This window comes from Zeugodacus cucurbitae, chromosome 2 (genome assembly GCF_028554725.1).
Source record: "Zeugodacus cucurbitae isolate PBARC_wt_2022May chromosome 2, idZeuCucr1.2, whole genome shotgun sequence".
Lineage (NCBI taxonomy): Eukaryota > Metazoa > Arthropoda > Insecta > Diptera > Tephritidae > Zeugodacus > Zeugodacus cucurbitae.
Genome location: NC_071667.1, coordinates 64396692 through 64419354, shown reverse-complemented (window position 1 = coordinate 64419354; position 22663 = coordinate 64396692). Strand labels below are relative to the sequence as shown.

At 35.9% G+C, this 22663-nt stretch overlaps 2 protein-coding genes across 15 annotated transcripts in view; one reads left to right on the top strand and one right to left on the bottom strand.

Moving 5' to 3' along the window:
* LOC105218430 (tRNA:m(4)X modification enzyme TRM13 homolog) overlaps positions 1-22663 on the bottom strand; it is a 793174-nt gene that overhangs the window by 656857 nt on the left and 113654 nt on the right. The gene's annotated exons all lie outside the window — the stretch shown is intronic.
* LOC105215468 (myb-like protein A) overlaps positions 1-22663 on the top strand; it is a 236552-nt gene that overhangs the window by 109137 nt on the left and 104752 nt on the right. Inside the window, exon 1 of one of the 12 annotated variants that reach the window (XM_054225274.1) lies at positions 17669-19982. The exons of 7 other annotated variants lie outside the window; for them this stretch is intronic. The gene's annotated coding sequence lies outside the window, so the exon portion shown is untranslated. Of the gene's footprint in view, positions 1-17668; positions 20303-21272; positions 22130-22663 lie in introns of those variants that run through there. 4 more of the 12 variants (XM_054225272.1, XM_054225273.1, XM_054225271.1 and 1 more) reach the window with 4 other exon arrangements.

The following is a 22663-nucleotide window of genomic DNA, read 5'->3' as shown; positions in this document are numbered from 1 at the left end:
CCAAATTCAATGGTAATTTTAAAACGGAATGTGCCGTACGACCGCCGTTTAATAGCGTCGCGGCAATACCTAACGAAGCTACGGCAACTGCTATTTTTTGGTCTTTTCTGACGGACATTAATAATAAGTTAAGTAAAAACGTTTTTCCAGTTCCTCCTGATGCATCGAGAAAGAAGAGTCCACCACTACCGGAGTCTATTTTACGTAAAACTTGATGGAAAACATGATTTTGCTCTGGAAGTAATTGAGGAACTAATTCTGTCACTTGATGTTGCAGTGCTATGAAATCATAATCTAGCTCTCGTGCAATTCCATTATCAAGATCATCCATATTGTCTCGTCGAGGGCTCGACATTCCAAAATCATCTAATTTTTTTTTTAATATAAAGTACCCTATGTTGCTTCTAGTACCTTCAAGAGTATATGTACAATGTTTCATGATGATCGGTTCAGTAGTTTTTGCGTGAAAGCGTAACAAACAAACTTACATTCGCATTTATAATATTAGTAGGGATTGTTCCAATAGTCAGTTGAGAATCAATCAATCCAATCATAACCTACATAGAAGACCTTGAAATAAATACTAGAAACAATTGAAAAGATGTCGATTGACAGTTTTAGTTATTTACTTCGCATATAGTTTTATTTAAATACGTTGCAACATGTCTTCTGTAATATTGTTTGGCTCTTGCCATCTGTATCCCATGCCTTAGTTACCTGATTTATGCAATTCATAAGTGTAATATCGTATTTTTTGTTTGCCTCACGATATAGAGGGTCTCTTTTAAAGTTCTGCCTCGATAGTAAAATTATAAATTTTGTATTATGAATTGGTTGAAAAGTTCGACTTATGGAAGGAGGTTTGTATGAAATTTGACTTATATTGCCAATTCAAGAGTTCAAGTTTTGGAGTTCTTTGAGTTAAAGAAGCTTGAATTATGGAAGTTAATTTTTATGAAATTTGACTTGTAAACGATATTGCCAATTTAAAAGTTCGACTTATGAAGATCTTCGAGTTATGGAAGTTCCACTGTATAACAATTTATAGAATTTTGTACGACTGACTGAATTCAGGAATAGATCACATATCTCTAGACTTTTGACTAACCGACTGATTGAGTTTAGAAGTTTTTTTGAATACATCCCAAATGAAGTTTCATAGAAAAATTAAGTTAAATTGATTATAGGTTACATCAACTACACATTTGTATAAGAATATTTGAACAACAAATTAAAAAAAACAAAAATTTTTGAAAAAAGTTCTTCCGACAAATTTCTACTAGTATTTATCATATGTATATAGTAAAAGATACAGTCCAAATATTAACAAGACTGTTTGTGCTTGTTTCAAATATTAAAAAATAACTAGTTTTACCTATTGAAATAATATTTAAATACAATAAGAAATGGATGATATTTCTCGAAATTATAGTTGGTTGCAACAGTTGAATTTTGGTTTGGTGTTGCATAGTATATCGGAGTACATTTTGTTCCGTATACGTCTTCAAAGACATCTTGATAGTTGTGAACCATGAATGAAATGTAAAAAATCCGTTGTGGTCATATAAGTAGTACCAACGAAACCTGCTCTCTAACTAACATTATAACCAGCCTGAATAGTTAGAAGAATCCATAAAATAATTTTTGACTATCAAAATATAGAAGTTTAAGTTCAGCTTCTGAACAGAAGATATATATTGAGCTATGGCAAAGACATTTAAACATCCAGGTATTATCTGAAATATGGTCGTCACTTAATCTCGGACCAAATTTAGATAGTTTTGGGACTTGAGAATAAGTTTACTACAGTTATTATAGTATAGAGAGATTTTTATCACGTTTTAATAACCAACATCTTGAAATATATCTGCCATAATGAATAAGGGACCAAATTGTAATAAAGACAGAACACTATATGTATGAAATTTACTCAAACAATGCAATATTAAGCAAAAAATATTTAAAACAAGTAAGGAAGGGCTAAGTTCGGGTGTAACCGAACATTTTATACTCTCGCAATTTATTTATTTAACTTTATTTATATTATATAATACACAATTTGACCCACATATTCGTCATATATATTGTATAAAGTCCATTGAAAGTTGGAAACCATAATATTAGGTTAGAAGCACCGAGGTCCTCGCGTTCGATATATGGGGCTTTGAAAACATATGGTCCGATTTCTAGAAAGGGGCTGCCGCCACAGTAAAATTCAGTATTTATGCAAAGTTCTGTTCCGATATCTTCACTAGTGCTTACTTTAAACTAAACTATTCAGACCGACTTCAAAGTTCTGGTATATAGGAAGTAGGCGTGGTTGTGAAGCGATTTGGCCTATTTCCACAACATATCATTGGGATGTAAAGAAACTAGTACAAACCAAGTTTCATTGAAATCGGTCGAGTAGTTCCTGAGATATGGTTTTTGACCCATTAGTGGGCGACGCCACGCCCATTTTCACTTTTGTAAAAAAATCTGAGTGCAGCTTCCATCTGCCATTTCTTATGTGAAATTTAGTGTTTCTGACGTTTTTCGTTAGTGAGTTAACCCACTTTTAGTAATTTTCAACCTAACTTTTGTATGGGAGGTGGGCGTGGTTATGATCCGATTTCTTCCATTTTTGGACTGTATTAGGAAGTGGCTAAAAAAACGACTGCAGAAAGTTTGGTTTATATAGCTCTATTGGTTTGCGAGATATGTACAAAAAACTTAGTAGGGGGCGGGGCCACGCCCACTTCCCCCAAAAAATTACATCCAAATATGCCCCTTCATAGTGCGAACCTTCATACCAAATTTTATTTCCATAGCTTTATTTATGGCTTAGTTATGGCACTTTATGTGTTTTCGGTTTTCGCCATTTTGTGGGCGTGGCTGTGGTCCGATTTTGCTCATTTTCGAAAGCAACCTTCCTATGGTGCCAAGAAATAAGGGTGCCAAGTTTCATCAAGATATCTTAATTTTTACTCAAGTCACAGCTTGCGCAGACGGATGGACGGGCGGACGGACAGACAGACATTCGGATTTGAACTCCACTCTTCACCCTGATCACTTTGGTATATATAACCCTATATCTAACTCGTTTAGTTTTAGGTGTTACAAACAACCGTTATGTGAACAAAACTATAATACTCTCTTAGCAACTTTGTTGCGAGAGTATAAATATAACAATAGACTAAATTTATCGATTTTCAAAAGAAAACTTATAATAAAAATTCATACCATTACTTAGAAATAAAAATTTCTTTTATATTTTCTAAATTTAAAAGCATAAAATTTGCAACATTTACTTATTCACGAACCCGCTGTATAGACACATGTCACTCCAACTCTTCCCCGCCACCGTAGCAAACCAATTGAAATAATGATATTCATTTCAAATATTCACATATTCATCACGAAATAATTGCCGCAAATATTCATTGCAACTTGAATATGAATTCACTTTAAGTGAAATGCGCACATCTTATGAAATATTTATCGATTGATTGCGATTGCAATAACAACAACAGCAACAGCAATGCAATAGCAATGCATTCTAAGCGAAACACAAATTCACAGCCGCCCCCTCTCGGCTTGTAGATTGCTGGCTCTTGCTTGCAGGCGAAGACGAATACTCAAGATAAAAATGAAGATGAATCCCTCGAATTTGTGTCACCCTCAGCCACAGCCATAGCCACAGTCAGCATAATAGAGCACGCATCCATACACACCCATTCCCTGTGTGTGGAAGACAGCGAAATGTGTAAAACGCAGCAGCGTAGCGAAGGTGTGCGACGAAATTGAAAGGAAGAAAAATTACAAGAGTTCGTGTCATTGCATTGCTTCGGCCAGAGTTGCTTTTGTGCTAGCAAGCGACCGAGCAAGGCGAAGGGTACTAAGTGCAGCTAAAATGTTGTAAGATAATATGGAAAAAAATTGATAAATGTTGGAAGACAATATATACAAAAAAATGAAGAGGGAACGAAGAAATCGAATATAGCCAGACGAAATTTATTTGCTTTTTCGTTTTGCTCTCCACTTTTGCTAGTTGTTTACATTTTTAATATCCCGAGGTAGCGAAAATTTGGTTATTTTTTTACACTCGAAAGTTCGGCTACAGATAAAAGTGTGATAAAGATAGGGCAGGGGTTGGGAGAAGAAGTGTCTGCTGCAGTCGATGTTGCGTTTGTATTAATAATGGAGCGTAGAATTTTAATTTTCGTCTATTTTAAATTTTGGGTGTGGCTTTTATAGGGAATTCGAATAAGTCAGAGAAGGATTTAATGTCAAATAATGAAAGGTAAATGTAGGGAAAATTCAAAGTTTATAACTTTACTTACTTACAAATTTACAAATTATTGACAACTGCACTCACCTGTAACGAAAAAATATAATAAATTATGTAATAAAATATAGTAAATTATTTAATAGAAATATTAACAATAATTATTATAAGACATAGTAGGAGAATTTCTAAACTATCTAACCCTAAATATACAATTTCTATTATATTTCTAACATACAATTTTAGAGTATAACAAAATTTTTATATCATTTTCTCTCACCTTGTTCAAAGTAGTCAATTAATTGAGATAATTAAGATCGTAATTGATTTATTGTACCAATACCCAAATGAACTCAATTTATCTACACAATTTGTGTTTGTGAGTTTATTTATTTAAGTGAATTAATTATAAATATTTTTTTAATTATTCCACTAGATATTTCTTCCTGATTCAGTATGATTTAAAGCTGGGTAATTAATAAATTGCGGTCTTGTGATATTTAGCTTAATTTTGTAAAAATTACTTAATTACTCAATTAAGGGGCTATACAAGTGTAATAGCGTTTTTAGACATCCACAATAATTGATCAAATAAAATGTTTATTGAGAAACCCTTTCTTGCCCTTCACACCGCCGGCTATTCGATAACCGATCAGCTGTTATACATACTTATTTCTGCTTTTCATAAAAAGTTGGTAAGTTTCATCAGCTGATCGATATTTATAGCAGCGACATATCTACCGTAGCTTTTTTAGACAAAAAATTCAGCCAATCGCAAGTAAAGAACGTATATCGTACGTCTTTGTCGCATAGTTGCATTTGATTTTCAAATCGATTAAAATTCAATTAAAAATAAATGTAGATTTTATTTTGTATGGTAAATCAATCTTAATAAGCGTTTTAATCGAGCAGAGGCTGGTTAATGGATCAATTAGCTCCTGTCTAAAAATGCTATTAATTTTGTAAAAATTACTTAATTACTCAATTAAGGCGCTATACAAGTGTAACCCATTAAAAATTATGCATTTTCGCGAATATTTTTAAAACAAAGTACTCTATCGAATGTTTCGATATTCAGCTATATTTAGAGGTTTTATTTTTTAGAAAAATATTGAAAAAAGTGTTGCCTTCGGAGGTGGAAAAAAAGTAACCGAGTTGGTGACATGATTCCGGTCGCATGAGTAGCTGAAACAAAAAAATCTAAAAAGTAGTAGTTGAATATATTTCCTATACAAGGACCTACGATTTTTGAAAATTTTCAATAATTAACAAACTGGCGTAATTCTAAAAAAGTGACGTTTATTAGTTAAATGTTCAACCAATCAAAAATATCGTAGGTCATTGTATAGTAAATATATTCAAGATTACTCAGTTTCAATTTGTAGTTGATTGGTCAATTTCTCGTTGAGTTATGATGTCAGCAATTTTGAAAAATTTCGTATCGAGGAAAAAGCTTTTAAAGTTTCAACTATAGAGGTTTATGCCTACGAGCGGTCGCTCTTTAAAACGCTGTCATTCAAAAACTACTCAAGGTACGACCTTGCCGATTTCACAGGATATTTTTGAAAGTATAAACTATAGAATAAGCAAAATTAAAAAAAAAACGATATTTTAAAGTGTATCAGTATGAGTTTTTCCAAAAAAATGGAGTGAATGCTACATGAACCCTATAAGTATCAGTGTCTCTCTATAATTGAGACATTTTTCCATCAAGAATTCTACAGGTTGTTATTCTTGCTATTGTAGTGGTATATTCACCAAGTAATTTTGAAAATATTTTACTTAAATCATCCAGATGCTTCGAAACATCCAGATGCCTTTTGGTATGAAAATCAGGAAGATCTAAGAATTTCGATTTTCAAAAACTTTAATTAATATGCCGAAAGTTCTTGAGTATCAAACACCAACCTCAAAAACAGCATATACAGCATAAAATTATGTAAACACCGCAAATGATAACTAAGTTCAGTACAAGCAACAAGCACAAATAACTCGACGTTAAAAAACACTCGAACGATCGATGCACGTGAATCGTCACTCGATCGGGAAAAATCGTACAAAAGTGCCGACGACAGCGACGACGACATTTCAATGGCAGTGACCATTTATGTGCATTTAGAAACCGTAATCATACAATAATAAAAATGTTAACTGCCACACGTTAGCCTTGTAAATTGGCGATGCAAGTAGCAGCAATAACAACAACAACAACTCAACGCCAAATGCCAAAACAAGACGAACGAACAACAGTAAATGGCACAGCACAAGCAAGCAGCCGTTTGCAACCGAAGTGTGTTTTGTTGTTGTTGTTGTTGCTGTTGCTGCTATTGTTGTTAATCTTGACTTGTACAACATTAATACGGAAGCAAATTAAATATCTGTTTCCATGTGCCATACAAGAACAACTATCACTAGCAATTACTAGGCATTCAACAATGTGTTGTTGTTGTTGTTTTTGTTGTATAAACAATGCAATTGTGCGTACAACAACACATACATTTAGTTGTTTGTCTGTATGCAATGCCAGTTAACTTGGCTAGCTGGTGAACGAGTGCGTAAGCAACAAACAACAAACAACATACAACAACAAATCGATCACAACAACTTTTCTAGTCTGTAATTTTATTGTTGTTGTTGTTGTTTTCACTTTTTATTTCTTCTTTTATTAATTTGCGCTAGTGCGTGCCGGTCTATACATATAGCATGTGTGAGTGTGGTGAATCTGTTTAAGTTGGTACTGGTTGGCGGCGATCGCCACCAGCGCTCCACCTAAGCAGCTGTTGCTGGCATTTAGTTAGGTAAATACGCCTAATCGGTGCTGGTGAATGACACAAGCGGCCAAGTGTTGTTGACCAAGTGTCTGCAATAAAGTACCAATCAGTCAATGATACTGTGGAAATCGCAATTTTGTAAATTGTTTACAATTCTAGAGCAGATTGTCTGTTAGCGGAATAGTAATGAAAACATAACAATTCTACAAAATGGATAACTTCCCTTTACCAGAGAAGTTAGGACTACGAGTATTTTATGGAAGATCTTGTATTGAGAACCCGTCAGATATCTTTTTGCTATTCGTATACCAAATCCAAAGGCTTAAGCAGATAATCTTTGAATCTAGCCAACCTTTTATTATGACAGAAAAACCAAGCAAGAGATATGTGATCCACTGTGCGAGCTATGGAAGTCGCGATAAGGAACGCCTATTCTCTGAGTACTGATTTAACCTCTAAGAAGATTGTTGAATTATGTGAGATTTGGTTGGTTTTTATAACTTTATAATTGCGGTTCTCGAGATATATAGCACCACACTAAGGAAAGATACTCAACCACGAGCGAAAGCGAAGTGTTGAAATTTTCATAAAATCCCAGGTCTTTGCTCATCGAAGTTTAGAGGAACGAACAGCAGCTGACTAAAGAAACTACTTGAAATTAACAGCTCGTCTTCCTTCCGAAAAGTTGTAAACATGAAAATAGCTTCCTTAGAAGATTAAGTGTAATTTGGAAAATTTTCTTGGAGAGACCTCCACGCTGTTGTTGTTGTTGTTGTTGTAGCCATTTGCAAGACCTGCCAGAACGAAAAGCATACGTCTAGTTGTCGTCGTGGTCATCTAACGGGAGAAACAGACTGTATCGATGGGATCGGAGCTCTTCGCCTGCTAAAGGTGGTGGTTTGGTTCCAAGGACGCTATTCACTGGGAGGGAGGCAAAGGAGGTGTTAATAACTCCACTGTGAATGACATTTATAGCGTGTCTGAAACTGTCCGCAGTCTGGTCGGCGCATTTTGCTAGGTCGTCGACGTATTGTAGGAGTGACCTTTTGATGCACCTGGGGACGGTTCTGCTATCAGCGAGTGACTACATAAGCGATTTCTGCTAAAATACCCTAGTAGACAGCAAAGTGGCCTCATTGTGACTTCAAGAGACACCCTGTGGCTGTCCGGAGTGTCTTTCTCTAGCTAACAGCAATGTCATCGTCTTTGATTGGAGTTTCAGAATCAAATTCTTATAGGTACTATGCTAGGAATTATGCCAGGAATTTAGTATGAACTGGATATACATATGTATGTATCTAGATTAGTATTTAATATTAATTTATGACGAAAGGGTCAACTCGACTACTATTTCCAAAATATTTATATTGTCAAATTTGTTCTAGTCCCAGTGACACTCATTACTATTGGTCGTCATTAAGGGTTAGCGCGTCGAGTCAACGAACCGTCAATGAGACAAAAACTGTTAAATTCACTAACAAATGCAACAACACAAATTTCATTGCAATAACACATGAAGAAAGGGCTGCCACATATATGCACCAGCGGCATGACGCCCGCAGCAGAACAGACACAAACAGAGCAGGGGCAAAAAGCAGCGCAGGAGAAACGGGCAGTGTGCACAGTGCCATGTAGTTGTATTTCAATAATAATTTCATGTCATTCATCGCCATGCGTTCATTTCTACATTCATTTATTCGCATTGCGCGCTTAAAGGCAACATTCGTTGTACGAAAATGCACAAAATGCACGAAAAATATTCGCAAAAACAACAAAAAAATAAAACATGAAAGAAAATTAAAGAAACGAACGAAAAATGCGAAAAAATGAGCACAAAAACAACAACTGTAAGGCGGCTTTTTGTGTGGCTTCATTGCCGTTTCGTTGCAGTCGCAAATTGGCAATGAATGAAAGCGATTGTGGACAGCCACATGCATACACTCGCACACAAACATACATATATATGGAGCCACATATAGGTACATATATATTTACCGTTGCGCATGTGTGTGAGCTGTGAATTGAGCGCACTGCATGCATCGCCGCAAAACAATGCTTGAGCCGCCAATGTGACCGACGGGAGCACTGGCGGGCGCATGGTGGGCAACAACAGCAATAACTACAACTACAACGACAGCGCCAGCAGTTGTATGTAAATAGTAGCAACAACAGCAACAAATCGCCGCACACAAGTCAATAGCCGCCAGACCTTAGCCTATCATAACCTAACCCAACCCAAAATGATGCGACCGACGGACTGCATGCGTCGGCCCAGTGGAGTTGTAAGCGCTTACACTGGCATACCTATGTACATTTGGATATATGTATAAGAATATATTTACTTGTAACCGGCCACAGTACGAAGTTGCGTAGAATACAAACAGTGTTGGCACGTTTCGTCGAGTTTTGACTCATTGCCAGACCGAAATAATTGAGTTGAAGTAAGGGCATAATGAAGAATAATAGGTAAATACTGTTTTGTATCGCCAAATATGTTATAAGTGAGGTTAGAATGCATTTTTGGAGAAGAGGTGATCTGAACTTGTTTTTTGGAAATTCATTAAACTCATTTTTGAATTCTCTGATGACTGCACCTAACCCAATCTCAAGATGCCTAACTCGAAACCTGCCTTAAGGCCGAAACAAAATCATTCCTTCATAGATCTCTAACAAAAAGCGTAAAGCAGCCAAACGTCCCTGAAACCTAAGTCCCTGTCTACCAATTCCAAGGTCTGTTAAGATTAAAACATAATTTTTAATGACAAATTAGCCAGTAACTCCACCATTCGAAAATATCAGCATGGACCCCCTCCCCTAAAATAAATTTTCACCTAATATTTCAAGTTTATATCACGAAGAACTCGTTGCAAATATCGACGGCAAATAACGCGAAGTTTTTGTTCTCTCTCATAGTTACTCATTAATTTGGAAAAGGCTCCACTTAAGGGGTTATATACAGTTAGAATTTTCAAAAAATCGATTTTTTTTTATTTAATTTTCTTAATGTACATATATTTAAGAAAACACACAGAAAATTTCATATCGTTCCGGTAATATTTTCAAAGTTACAAGCAAATGAAAAATTTGAAAAGGCGTTTCAGAGTGCTTTTAAGTACAAGGTCCAAACTTTAAACGCGTTTTTCTCAAAATGGTGTTTTCAAAGTCGGTGACCAACATTACTAGAAAACGGCTAGACCGATTAATCTCATATTTTAACACGACCTTCTCAAATATATTTTTTAGTAATTAATCGTAGATTTTTTCTCTCCGATAAATATTTTTTTTTATAAACAATTTAAGGCCGAAATTTCGGTGAAGAATCGATTTTTTTTTTTTGAGAAACCACCATTTTGTCAACAAAATTTTATTTTGCTTATTCCTTCGATTAATTACTAGATTTAACATTATTTTAACGAAATCTGTTTGGTTTTTTAATTTCGGATGATCCAGGTCCGAGATATAGTGGTCACCGCAAAACGTCTTTTTTAAGAGGTGCTCCTGGAGATCAGCTGTAGCTCTTTTTCAAATAAATATTTTTACTAGTACTAAGTCTTAAAATACAGTTAAAAGATACCATAATATGTGTATAAATTTTTGGATCAATAAATTAAAAAGTTTTCTCAGAAAAAATTCTGGAAAATTCACTTCTTTTCGGCCGTCTAACTGTATATAACCCCTTAAATTCCCTCGATAAACCAATTTCTCTCAAAGAAAGCATAGTTGATTTGTTAGTCATATATTTAATCGATTTATCTGAAATTTTTCGGAGAGATTCGCTGTATTTCAGAATATTTTCGTACGGAAAGTTCTCTAATGAAATTCATCGCCTAAAAAATTTCCTCCAACGACCTCTTCGGGTTTTTCGGAATTTTGAATTTTTGAATTTTGAAAATATTCTAATTGAGCTCAAGTGAGATAGTTAGTGGGTTATAGACCGCCAAATTAATTGATCAATTAAAATTTTTATTGAGAAAGCCATTTTATACTGCCGGCTGGCTATTCGATAACCGATCAGCTGTTTTTTGTTTTTGCTTTTCATAAGAAGTTGGTAAGTTTCATCAGCTGATTGCTATTTATAACAGCGACATCTACCGTAGCTCCTTTAATTAAAAAATTCAGCCTATCACAGATAAAGAAATATCGTACATCTTTGTCGCAGAGTTGCATTTGATTTTCAAGTCGATTAAAATTCAATTAAAAATAATGTAAATTTTATTTTGTATGGTAAATCGATCTCAATCAGCGTTTTAATCGAGCAGAGGCCGGTTAATTGAACAATTAGCTCCTGTCTAAAAACGCTTTTATAATGTTTTACACAAAATACAGTAATAATAACTACGGGAAGAGTCAGAATTTCTTGATTCTAAAACTAGGCTGCCACATTTTCTAAATCACGTTTACGTTGCTTCACACTTTGAAATTAATTATCTAAACTCTAAGCATTTCTATTATATTAAAATTCGTAATCAGCTTCCACTTTTCTATATAAGTGGAACTGTTATAATTTATTCTTCTAAATTCTAAAAATTCAGACACCTCTTTCCGCCGCACACACCTCATCACAATTAAATGTAAATTTTATTTTCTTCTACAATGTATTGATGATTCTAAAGAAGAGTTCTATACAAACGTATGAAGTAAGTGCCATTAAGTGTCAGCTGGCAAGTGATTAGAATTGCAACTGATTTACTAATTATCTCAGCAGTTCCTGTACTCATGTAATGACACTGTCGTGTGCAGCAGAGATCACGACCCGATTTCAATACAATAAATATATACACACATATTCATATATACAGGTATGTAAGTATGTGCAATCGAAAGCAATATAGGCGAGGAAGCAAAATAAAAACCAAGAAGTAGTATGAAGCAGCTGATTCATGAGCAGCTGCATTGCTATTTCCACTATCACGTAGTCAAATTTATTTTAATACAATGCAATCACCACACCAATAAATAGTAAATGAGAAATGCAAGTTCGAACCCAACCTTAAAGCGCTGAAATGCCAAACACACACAAACAAACAAACACTTCCCATTGCTTGTGAAAGGTAAATTGACAGTTCACACTGAGTGTGTGTGTGTGTGTGTGTATTAAATTTTATTATTTATTGAGCGTTAATTTCTTTGATTTCTTAAAATTTTTGCTAAAACTGAATGTCAACCGTTTTCTGTCTGAAAATGCAAAACGAATTCAATTCACCACACTCTTTATTGATGCGCTTGAAGTTGGCTGCTAATGACAAATTCCAGCTTTGAACTGCGAATTTTATTGGAATTTAGTTGTTGTGCGCTTCATTCAATTAATTACATTAATACTTCTAATTAAATGCATTTTAATTGCTGTTGAGACACATGTATTTACCGGCTTTTAGTGGCAGCTCTGGGTGTTGTGGAAATGATAATTATCAAGCCAGAGCTATCATCAAATTAAAAAAATACAGTTTTTAATACATATGAAACTTGCTTCAAATATTGCCACGACCACAAAATGGCGAAAAACTAAAAAGTACCATTACTAAGCCATAAATACAGTTATGAAAGTAAAATTTGGTACAAATGATCACATTAGGTAGTGGCGTGTAATTTTTTTTTTGGAAAAGTAGGCGTGATCCCGGCCTCAAAGAGGATTCTTATATATATCTCGCAAATCAAAAAAGTTATAAAAACAAAACTTGCAGTCAATCCCTTACGTACCCCATTATACACCATAAAAATAGTTGAAATCGGACCACCTTCCATAAAAATTTTGGGTTGAAAACTACTAAAAGTGCGTTAACTCACTAACGGAAAACCCCAGAAACACTAAAAGTTACAAAATAAATAGCAAAAAGAGCTGCACTCAGATTTTATTACAAAATAAAAAATGGGCGTGGCGTCGCCCACTTATGGGTCAAAAACCATATCTCAGAAAGTACTCGATCGATTTCAATAAAAGTCGGTACATAATATTTTAGGGACATCCTAATGACACAGATGAAAAATGGGCGAAATCGGTTTACAACCACGCTTAATTCCCATATAACTTAATTTTTAATTCCATCTGATTCCTTCACTTTACAATATACATATGTATATTAGGAACCAATGAAGATAACGGAATAAAACTTTATACAAATACTGCATTTGAGGTGTGTTGGCATCGCTTGAGGAAAAATTGTCGAAATCGGACTATAACTTTTCAAGGCCCCGGATATCGAACATGAAGAACTCTGTGCCTAAGGATAATTTTTCACCGAAAATAACGGTAAATCTCTCAGATATTTCAAAATTAAGTGAGCATATAATCTGAATATAGTGTACTTTGGTGGTGAAAATGATTGAAATCAGTTCAAGAATTACCTCAGCCCTCATATACTATATATTATGATTTTCGTTATTCTATTGGACTTTATGCCGAATATATGGGTCTAATTGTGTGTTATTACATCAATAAATTGCGAGCGTATAAAATGTTCGGGTTTTCCCGAACTTAGCTTTTCCTTACTTGTTTTGTAAATAAGTTCGATAATTAAAATATGGCAACTCTCCGAATTGTATTATTCTGCAAATGATATGGCAAACCTGTTATATATTAGAATAATTTTTTTTTTGTGTTATTATTTAAGGTTCTTGAAATCTTTAATTCGAAAACAAAAAACTGTATGGTCCAATAAAAATACAATATTTAAATAACTTGCTTTCAGAAAATTTAAAATTACATAAAATCAAAAAATTTAAAAAATTATTTATGAAAAATATATGAAATTAAAAAAAAAAAAACAACTACAGAAATAAAAAAAATTCAAAATCAAAAACAATTATTAATTATAAATTAAAACAATCAAATATTAAAACAATCGAAATATTGCCGATAAGCAAAGATTTTTACAACTCCCCTCCCCGATTCACACAATCCACATTCGCTTCTTGTTCATTAAACACTTTTGTTCTTGTTTTTATTGCCGCATTAGCTCAGCCATTATCATCATTTTGCGATGTCTTATCGTTTGCCGAGTGATATGTGCTATGGAAATGGGTAATCATAGCGGCGATTGCCGTATCGGCTACGGCCGGCCGCTGCACTTGTATTATAGATGAAATGTTAATTGTTGTAGTTGTTGTTGTTCTTGTCTTTGCGCGCCAACTGCTGGCGATTGTTTTACTATTAAACAATGTGGAGTGGTGTTGTTGTTGGTATTACTAGTATTGTTGTTATTGTTGCTGCTCTTTTTGTCATTGTTGTTAGAGTTGTTGTTGTTGTTGTTGTTGTTGCTGTTGTTGTTCATTGGGCAGTTGGCGAGACTTAATGTAATTGTTTAACAATGCTTGCTGCCAGTAACAGCAGTTGCGACGCCAGCAACAAGCTTCGTAGTAAAAGCACTACCAACAACAAGCGCCAGTATGTAACAGTGTCAGCCCAACGGCAATAAAACCAAAAACAAAAACAAAATGAAATGAAATAAAATAAAATAAAATAAGCGCAAAGCAACTGTAAAAAATGAGATAATACCTTGAACGAGTGTCAAACAGGTCGTTGTCTGCCTGACGTCGCAGTTAGTCAAGCTACTAGCGCTTTACAGACATACATATTTATGCCATATGTGCGGCAGCGAAGCCAGCGAGCCGCCACTGGCAAATTGCCGTCCCAGCCCGTTCGCGTTCGCGTTCGTCATTGTCAGCGTCATCGTCACTGATTTTTTTTTTAGTTTACTCTCTCCCCTCTGTATTGCCTCCATTTCGTTTGATTTTATTTCATTTCATTTCAGTTCTTACGTTTTTAATACGCTTGTTGTTGTAGCTACTGTTGCTATTGTCGTTTTAATGCGCTATTTAGTTGTTTTGGTTGTTGTTGGGAATATATATGCTTCATTGTTGTTGTTCTGTTAGCACGCCCAAAGCGGCGAGATTACATATGATTAGTGTGTCTTCGCTAATCTCGCGCAAAGAAATTTTGAAGAAACAGAAAACAGAAAACGAACAGACGAAGACTCTAAAGACTGCTTTGGAAGACTTGCTTTGAGGCTTGGTATTTGATAAGAAATATTTTTAAACAGCTTAAGAGCATTTTTAAGCTTAATCTTAAGACTTCAAAGACGTATTGAATAACAAAATATTTATTTAATATAATTTTATAAATTTTTTTAATTTAATTAAATGGGATGGAAATTTTGAATTTGAATTCAAATTCAAAATTTCCATCCCAAAGTCCATATAGTTTAACCAACTGCGCAGTCAATTCAGTTTTTCACTCTCTCTCTCTCTGCCACTTCAACAGTAAAACTCACTCACCTTCAGTAGTTTTGTGCCTTCACACTCATTTACTCATAATTATCACAAAATGCAAACTTGCTTGAGTTTGAGTAAAGTTCTTAAATAAATTACAAGAACACACACATGCACAACAACAACAAAGCAGAGCTTATTTTCGAACTCACCACACTGCACATTTAAGACACAAAGCGCGAAATGCAAGCGTACTCACACACACACACACTTTGTTGAGAGAAATATACTCACACACACATATCTACTCAAACTCATACTCACAAACACGGAATTGCAAGCAGAGGAAATGCACTTTTTGGTGGCCGCTTCTTTTTTCATTATTTTACTGAGCGCCAAGACAAGCTGCTGCTATGAGAGTTTGAGTTTTCGCCGCTTTGAGTGCGTTCTAGTGTGCGGCTTGAGTGCTTTGCTTGCCGTAAGCGAGTTTTCTAGAATTTACACCAACCGCCTTATTGAGGTAGGTAAGCGGAAAAGATACTACTTAAGATTGCGAGTTACACTTTCGTACAAGCAGATATGAAGGCTTATGACTGATTATGGCTATCATTTAGATGGAATAGATAAAGATTGTTGGGGTTTTACAATTTTCATTTGGCAAGCTTAAAATAAATTTGCCTACTATATAAAAATATATTAAGCGTATTTTTGTGTTTTTATAAAGTTCTTAGAACTTCTGTTTCAAATAAAAGCGGTGAAAATGTATACAATAGTCTATGTTTTAGGTTTACTTTGTATTAGGTTTAGTTGGAATTACATATAATTTAGTGACATTTAATTTTTGCACATCTTTTCGGCCTTGTGTATAGTCATATAGCGAGTGTATTTCATGAAGACTTTCCCGACGGTTCAATTTGGTGTCGAATTTACATTTCCATCTCAGCTTGTAGTATTTTTTTTATCAGTATAGACTTCACATAATGTCTTAAGCTAGATTAATTATTAAAAATTTGTGGTAAATGTCGTGTAATAATCGTTTACCTAAATAGAAAGAGTCATAGTTTTACTAGTTAATCAATAACGTGATTATTTTATTATTCACTTCAAGAGGTATAGAAGATTATATTATGCGAAATATAGATGTTTAATAGATAGATACATATGTAGATGAACTTATACTCTATTAACTATGATTGAATACAACGTATAGTATTGTAAAACACCTGCCTCATCCGTCGTCTAACAGTGGGCCTAATCATTGAACCCGCTGCGAATTCGATTTCGATACGTTAAAGATTTTCGATCGAAAATGTTCATGCAATCATTGATTCCACGGATAAACTGCTTTACCATAAAGTGAGAACGCAAAACTATTTTATCGACCTTAATCGGCAAAAGTATTAGGTCTACATCTTTGCTTCTGCCGTTTTTTTGTAAATTTAATTTTTTTTGTATAAAAACGGTCAAATGTCGAGAATTCGGCTCAAAAAGTGAGATTTTCAGTTGAGAATAAGTTTGGGATGCAAACAGATCTCTACAAATATTTTGATGGGTTAATGACCTTTAACTATTGTGAAATTTCTTCCAAAAAAAAAAATTTAATTCTCCTGAGGCACCTCGAGAAATTTCTTTTGCTATTTCGAGGGGCAACTTTATATCGCTTTTAGACATCTTTTATTCATTTTTGATGGGATGCTTTTGTCTCCTACCTCTAAAATAACCCATTTAAATTATAATTTAGTCCGTCATCAGTAATTGCTTATATGAAAACTTCCAAATGGTTTACTTCTTTTAAATTTCACTCATCAACTGATAGATTTCGACCAAAATTTTCGATTTTGCGGATTCAATGAATTCATAATTAGCGACATCTATTAGCCGCGGAATGTATTTTTTCGAGTCGGTAAGTGAGTTCAATGTGATCATGAATTTTAATTTGGAGACGGTTTCAATGATTTCGACGTAAAATTTTTCGATCGAAACGGATTTAATGAGTAGGACCAGTAAGTATTAGTAACTAACTAGTTTTTAGACGTTTTCGGTCTGTAAACAGATCTTTAGGATATAAAACGATTCCATAGGGTATAGCAGGTTAGAAGTAAATCAGTTTTACTAAGTATCTGATTTATTCAACTCCCTTGCTCCTCTTGTTCATGTAAAATGAGAACTAGAATCGATAACTGGATTCCCTCTAGATAAGATGGGTATTTGACGAAGCGAGAGTGTTTATATTTTAATTTCAATAAATTACTAGTTTTTTTCAGGGTTCAATATAACTTAAATAGGGTTGAAAATTTACCTTTTAAATATAGTTGATTTATTGCTTGACTTTTTTTGATAACAACAACTGATAATACAATCTGAAAACTCTAAAGTAAAATTTTCGGGAAATCAATCAACTTGGGAAACCATGATCATGTGTAGGTAAACTCTTTCTAGATTGGCTTATTGGCAGGTTTATATATTATATATCCAACAATACCGTGTATGTAGCTTTTGGAATTAGAATTGTAAGCTCCTCCCTAAAATGCAGTCAGATTAAATACATTCCTTTAAATTAAACACAGATAATGAGTTATGGGGTTTCTTATACTAGTCTCAAAATAACTTATAGTTTAGTATTGCTATTGTATTTATTTTTAAACAAGCTTCTTTAAAGACGACAACCAACAACTACTTATTGTCTACTTTCTCGATGTTACAACATTTTAGCGCAAATAGATATTTCATTAAAATTCAACTCCAACAATTTACACACAACAGAATGAGTGATTGCCTACTAAAACAACAAAACAACAACAACAAAATACACTGTAAATGCATTAATTTTCCAATCACGAAAACCCCAGCAAAGAAGTTTACGCCTCTTCATGTACGCCAAAATATAAATAAATACTCATTCTTATTAGCGGCACCGATACTCATTACCACAAAAGCTAGAACAGTAATCAAACAGTGAGCTGCGTTTCTTCGGGTGTATGTATGTGTGTGTGTTCGTATTTTGGACTGAGTGCAATGCGCAATGGTTTGAGTGCGTTGATTTCGACTTGTCATAAGAGAATGCAGGAAAAAACAAACACAAATAACAACAACAATAGCATTTGCTTGACATTTTTCTATGCGAAAGAGATGGCAAATAGCAGCGAAAGATATGCTCTTAGAGGCAAAGTAAATGCTTTGTAAATGTTGAGAAATTGCAGTTCCATTTTTACAAGTCCTCAGCGCAATAATACTTTGGCGTGCATGTAAGGCAGAGAAAGAGTGTCCAGTATTCTGTACTCTTTCACGTTTTCTTAAGCGCTCTGTGTTGATGGCAAGTAAAAAATTGCAATAAGCGCACATACTTTTCCACCAAACATGCCAACTCAACCAATACAAAGAGGTTTGAAAAAATTCTAGCAGCGACTGCGCTGTTCGCGCAAGCAGCGGCAGAGCTTGTGGTGAAAACTCACGCCATTCTGAACAAACACACACACACACACACATATACAACCATTGAAGTTGCTTGCGCTTGTAGTGGTGCCGCGACAGTGTGAGCTTGAATGCAGGCGCTCGAGTAAGTAAGTGAGTGAGTGAGTGAGCGCGCGTGAGTGTATTGGTATTTTTGCCAGCACTCACACACATACACACACATTATAGTGTGGTCTTGCTTGCGGTGTGTCCTGACGCTTTTTTACACCCCATCTAGTCTACCGGCTGCGTTGTTGAATGGCAGAAATGGAAAAAAATTGCTTCAAATTTTTTAACTCAAAATGAGTGAGCGCCAGGTATGAGTTGGTGAGCACGCTGCAGTTGAGCAGCTAGCAAGCAGTGTTGTTGACTGTTGTCGAGCGCGGCGCTGCGAGTGAGTGAGTTGGTAGACCATTTAGTTGGGTTCTATGAATGTTCTAGTAGTGACGAGCGGTGGGGCGCTTGTGTGCGAATGTGCATTGCTGCTCAATGCATTGGTGGTGTCGCATGCTTGCACATATACATTTTGTATTTTTGTATTTGTAAGCTTTGTGCAATTTTTCTACTTCTCCGTATGTCTCTTTACTTGTATGTATGTGTACTTGTTTCATTAGCGTGTTGCGCTCGCATGTATGCTTTCATATGTTTTTGGTTTTTGTGGCGAGCGCTGTGTTCTGAGCGCCAATGTTGTCTGCTGGCTTACAAACACAAGCGCGCCTTTTTTCCAAATAAATTTATAGAGCGCAAAGCCATTAGTGTTGTGTTGTGCGAATTCTCCCCTTTATGGCATGTAGTGGCAGCGCTCAGCTGTGCGCGTTGTAATGCATTTTTTACGGTTCTTATTGGTGCTCGCCACCTAATTAATGAGCGCATTGAGTGCAAAAGTGCAGCGCGTTCTTTAGTTGCTGCTCGAAAATTGAAAAACAATATTATACCGTGTCTCTGTAAACATACACTCCTCTATCGTGTACAATTTTTTTGAATATTCTGCCGGTGCTTCCATTCGTTTGCGCCAATGTCATTCATGCTAGTCTCAGCGAGCGCCTTCCGCCCCACATGCTAAAAAACACTGCATTCTTACTCACTACCATAGCGCTGCTCTCTTTGTTCTGTTGCATGCATGCGCTCGCTTGCGGCGCTCTTTACTGAGTAAAATTGCAATATGCCGTTTTTTATTTCGTCTTGTCACCGCATTCGCTGCAGCGCGCCAATCGTGCATTTTAGCTGCCATTGCTTGCATTGGTGGATGTAAGCGCGCCATGCCGCTCTAGCGCTGCAACGTTGCTTAAGTATTTCGTTTATTTTTTTTGGTTCGTTCCTGCATACTTTGCCTCCTTTTGCGTCGTCGTCGTCGTCGTCGTCGTCCTGCTCCACCACCTCACGCGCACTCGGGTGATATGCAACGGCAGCGCGCACGTTCTGTCGTCGCGTTATTCTCGACGTCGTGGCAGCGCGCGTCGCCGTGCGCTTTGTGGTGTTGTGATATAATTTTTATAGTCGAGTCGGCTCGACAGTCGCAAAAACGCAACGCATCCGATATGCAACGGAACGCATTTTCGGACGCGGCCCGAGTCGATCCGAGTAGCGTCCGATCGCGCGTCCAGCAATAGTAAACTATTTTTTTTTTTATTAAATTACAACAAAAAGAAACAAAAAATTGTTGCTAAAGCTTTTCGTTGTTGTTGTTGTTGTTGTAGTTGTGCGCGCAAATGTGTTAGTGTTGTGGCTGCTGTTCGTGCAATTGTTATTATTGTGGTGGCTGTGGTGATTGTCACTGACGCAGCGCCGCTTAGACTTTTCTCGAAAGAAAAAAATCACCCAAAAGCATCTGCTTGTACATTACGAATTTCTTTTAATAAATTAACAACAAATAATGGCACAACAATTACAGCGATAAAGCGCGGCGTTGGCCACAATACAGCAGCGACGCAGCAACGAAAGCGATAACGCACACACGCGCGCGCATCAAAAGAAGAACAACAAAAAGTTTAAAAGAACCATGTAAAGCAGCAGCAACAACAACAACAACAACAACATCAATACAAACAATAATTAATAATGTTAACGAAATTGTGCAAAATCGCGTGAGTGCAGTGGCAGCGCGCATGTGTGTGCGAGTGCGTGTGCGTGAGTGCGTAGAATGCGTTCGCCATACGCTGCCGCTTTGCTTGTATGCGGCAAATATGTACGTACGTGTGGTTGTGTATGCGCGCGCGCAACTGTGCATGTGTGCGCTGGCAGCAGCAGCAGCAGCAACAGCGGCAGCGTCAGCAACTACAACAGCAATGGCAGCAGTGCTAGTGCCAGTGGCACTGGTAGCTGCTCAAAAAAGAAGGAAATTGAATTTATTCTTTTGACGCGCGTCTGTCCATCGCGAGCGCGCCATACTTCCGCTACTAGCGCGCTTGTTGCAATTCGCATTTTGCGTGCCGCTGTAAGAATAAGCTTGTGTTTAACAAACGCAACGACAACAATAGCAATAGCTAGCACTAAGCATAACGGCATAACAAGGCGTATATTCAAAGTCAACACCGCCAGCACGGCGGTTGCAAGCAACGCCGTCGGTCAACGTCAAATACAGAAAAAAAAAAAATAAAGTAGAAAAAAAAAATACTTTACGCGCTTCATGTACTACGCAAATTTTGACAATTCTTTAAACGCACACACACGCGCGCACCGCACCGCCACCACACAACATTTCGCCGCGCTGCAACGCCAGCCTGCAGTGCATTCGCTATTGTACTGCCATGCAGCGCGTCGCAACACCACCTTCACTGCACACCACCCGCTCCACCACCGCCGTCACCGTCGTCACAGCACACTCACCATTCGCACGCAAAAAACACCGCGCGTCGTACGCGTCGTGTACCGCGAGCCAGCGCGCCGTCGCCACTCAAATGTTCTGTTCTGTTCGGTTCGGTGCAGTCGCGTACGCGTACCGGCGCACCGTTGACGTTGTTACTATTACTATTATATTTGATGGCTATTTTTCACGTTATTTTCACGATTGTTACTTAATTTTACACTTGTCGAGCGTTTTCCTGCTTTCTCGTTGCCTGCGTCGTTCTTTGAACAGTCGGTGATGGTGTGGCGTTAACAACGCGTCAACAATATTTAGTGCATTTTTTACAGTTATTGATTTTCGTTCTCATTTGTGATTTTAAGTTCAACAATAAATTCGTCAAATAATAATATTCAGAAATATTCTGCTGCAAATATATAAAGAAATAATCACAGAAATTCAACGATTTGATTGCAAATTGAAAATCACAAATCCCATGTGCAGTGACCAACACAGTGCAATTGCAAGTAGTTTCGTAAAAAAAAAAATATTATATTATGAGAAAAAGTATAAAAAAATTTATATTAAGTGCGCCAAATAAATTTTATAACGGGCATCGAGCAGCAAGTTCAAGTGTTTTACCAGAAATAAAAAGTAAACAAGTGTTGAAAACTCACTAGTTTATAACTAATAAAAATTTAATAATTATTAATAATAAAATTATTTGAAGCATTTAACGTTTAAGTGTTAACATAAAAAACAACAAAAATAATTTCTGCAAATTTTTGTGCGTCGAATTCTATAAAAATATTGTGTTGAGTTCATGAAACCCCAAAATATATCGACATATTCCTCGAAAAGATAAAACTGCTCCATAAGCAATTGATTCCAAGCACGAATTTATTGCTGTAGAAAGTTACGCGCTCCAAATAAATTTCGGCTTCAGGAAGTGTTAAATGTGATAAACTGTTGAATGCTGACTGTTTGCAGGCATAAAGATTAATCATAATATAAATATGTGTAAAAATTTTTGGGAAATACAACAAATATTTTAATTTCACAAAAACAATACAACAACTGTATATCAGAGCTTTCAATTTACAATTTTCCTCGAATCTTAAATCAAATAAAGAATTTGTGTCACTAATATTTCTTATGATTAATGTGCCAGTTGTTGTTTATTGCATT